Genomic DNA, 3,357 nt, shown 5'->3' with positions numbered 1-3,357 from the left:
CAGTAAATGAAAAACTAATCCTTGTTTTATGCCATTGGCCCAAAAGGATTAGCCAACTCTTGCTACCCCTGCAATCAGCCTTGCACTGGGGGGATTATGACCATCTAATACTGTAAGTCTACACATTCCAATCTGTTACAATATGTAGCACTTAAAGCTTATTTCCTTGAAATACTTAAACGAATTAATGCTGTAGTGTAAGATTGTTTTCTTAGGATGCAGTGATTCACCTGCCCCTGCCCCCAAAGCCTGCATTTACACACAAACATGCAGAGATGTCCTGTTGCTCCCAACACAAAGGTTTAATTATGTTCATGGTCTTGAAATGAAAAAGTTCAAACTATTTTTTTCTTTGCATAGAGCCCAGACTGGGGATGAAAGGATGGAGAGGATTTCTATGGGGTTCAGTGCTGTAGTTTAAGAGGTAGTTAGAAGTAAAGCCACTATTCTATACAACATCCTCTGATCTACTCTCTGGGTTGTAATTCCAGATTTTTACCATTTGTACCACTACAGTTTTTCCAACTCAGAATTCTGGTTTCTCTTGTTAATCAGTGAGCAATTAGATGACCCTACATTATCATGACATAAACTTTTTGTTTTCCTCAAAGTATTCACACACTGCCATTGACAATTCAGTGTGGTTGAGAGACAATTTTAACACTCTCAGTTGACCTATTCATCCAGTTTTTCTGTTATAAAATATAAATAACTTTTGTGGTTTTTTTCACCTTAAGTATTATACATAAAAGCACAACAACATTTGTCCTGCAGAGTGTTATGCTGGGTATATGCACTTTAGATTGATATTCTTGGACTGAAGTTACAGGAAATTCATAAATTGCTCTGAACATGAAACTTGATTTTTGAGTGACAACAGCTCGCAGAATGCCTTATTTCCTATTAAAAGTGGTGTCTGAAGACATAAAACAGCAGTACATGAAAATGAATCTTATATTCCATAACCCCTGGAAGTCATCACAGTAGTCTTTAACTCATAGTTTCTAAATTAATCTTTTAGAGTCAAACTTACCCAGCAGTTGCTTGTTTATCAGCCAAATATCCCTAACTGTTTATAAACATGCTTTACATTTACATATCAGTAAAATAGTAGATGGTGCTCCAGATGTTTTGTTACTTTAGAAATTAAAATCATTTTTTTACTGGAAGACCACTTTGCAGGACAAGGCAGATGTGTAGAAATGCTCTCTATGTTATTTCTGATCAGAAAAATGACATTTCCCTATAGCTGTTGTTTCTGTGGGAAAAAGAAAACCAAGGCATCCATGTCTTCCTCACCAATGCAGCAGAGCAGACTGCAAATTTCATTAGTAAACTTCTTCAGAGTTTTTTACTCTAGAGATTCAAAAGTTTATTTATTCAGGTATCATTGTATTTCCTACAAGGTTGGTGACACAAAATATTTATTATAATATTTATTTAACCTAATGGAGTGTGGCACATTAGCTTTTACAAGCAGTATTTTAAGTGAAGTGGTTTTCTGTCAAAAATATCATTAAAACCTAAGTGGAACAGCAAAGATACCAGGGCTCTAAATAAACATTTACCTTCTGGTTAGGATACACTTTTGAGATTCAAAGTCCAAATCCTGCCCTGCTTATTCAAGAGGAGTTTTTGCTGTTAGTACCTTTGGGCTTGGCTGTGAGCCTGAGCTCTGTTTTACTCCATGCAATCCAAGGAGGGAGCAAAAAGGCACCCCCACCTGCAAGGACTGCCAGCACCATGCACAGTGTCACCACGTTGTCACTCTGCTGACAGCTGCTCAGCTTTGAAGGGATTACAGCTCCCAGCTGCTGCTGCTTCTGCAGCTTCCTGGGCTCCAGCTCAGCTGCTCACGTGTGGGATACCTGCAGTACCTGGTGGTTGCCCTCCAGCAGCCCCTGCTACACTGACAAGGGGATCTCTCTCCACTCAGCTTTCAGGCTAGAAATGGGTGAAAATGTAATGGCTGGGTGTGTAAGGGGCAACCCAAAATGACACTGGGCAGTGAGAGGGGTACCAGTGTCAGCAACCCATCAACACAACTGCTATTGATTTATAGGCATAACCAGGGATCATTTCTAGGTGGAATTTGACAGGTACCAGTGAAAAAATGCCAGTGTGTATAAGCAGCTCATGGTCTTAGGCCTCAGAAAAGTATCCCAAATGCTGAGAGGTTGCCTCTTCTGAACCAGCTTTCTCTGCTTTGCTATTAATCAGCCTATCCAATTTGTGTCAGACCTAGGACTGAGGTTTCTCCCACTTCAACTGCAGCCTTGACTTCTACCCTGTAACATCTTAGGCATGGATAACAGAATTCATCAGGAAAGGTCTTTGGTTATGGAATAACTGAGCAAACAACATCAAACTTTTATGTTTCTAAATAATCTCAGAATATTTATCAGCAGTGTAAAATAAAAGGTAGAGAATCAAACTTGCCTCTACCTTGGGTTTTTCAGATTGACAGGTATGCAGGAGATTAGAAAAACTGTCTCACTTCTTAGTAGGTAGACCTCAGTAGGATTTCACTAAAACTTCCTGATTCACTTCCAGTTTAAAAAAATCAAATTTTCACAAATCTCTAAAATTTAGGATATTGGCATAAAAGAAACAGTGGCATAGATAACCAAGCTTTTGGTCATTAAGGGGTTTGCAGGGCAGCAGAGGGGAAGGGACTCTGGTCCCCTTGAAATTTTGTAAGAGGGAAAAGGAAAAGGAAAAAGAAAAGGAAAAGGAAAAGGAAAAGGAAAAGGAAAAGGAAAAGGAAAAGGAAAAGGAAAAGGAAAAGGAAAAGGAAAAGGAAAAGGAAAAGGAAAAGGAGAGGGGAAAGGGAATGAAATGTTAAATATTACAATTGCATCATTGTTCCACTTCAGATATTAAGAAATACCTACAAAACTTTAACATAACATTAATAAAAATGTTTATTTCAAATATTTTATGAATCAGCTGTTATACACAGAATACTCAAGAACATTGTCTTTAATTCAAATTCAGCTTTAACTGCTACAACAGTCATTCTTAATAACACAAGTAATTATATAAGAAAACACAAGTTTATATCAGAAGCTGAATGTTCTCACAGATATTGACTTAACACACTACCCTAAAATGATATTTGTGTTTGTGAGTGCCAATTTAGCAAGAGCATATAATAACAGTTTATGAACAAACACATTTCAAAGATAAGTAAGAAAATCTCAGAATGTGTGGTTGATGAACTCACTTTGCAGCAATTGCAATTATGTATTCTTATAAGAAATGGAAGGAGAAGAAATACTTTGTTCTTTAACTCAAGAAACTGGAAACATTTGTCAAGGCTAAGTAGGAAAATAATTTAAAGGAAGTCAAAGGTAT

Source organism: Ammospiza nelsoni, chromosome 6, assembly GCF_027579445.1.
Source record: "Ammospiza nelsoni isolate bAmmNel1 chromosome 6, bAmmNel1.pri, whole genome shotgun sequence".
NCBI lineage: Eukaryota > Metazoa > Chordata > Aves > Passeriformes > Passerellidae > Ammospiza > Ammospiza nelsoni.
This window is presented reverse-complemented; position numbering follows the sequence as displayed.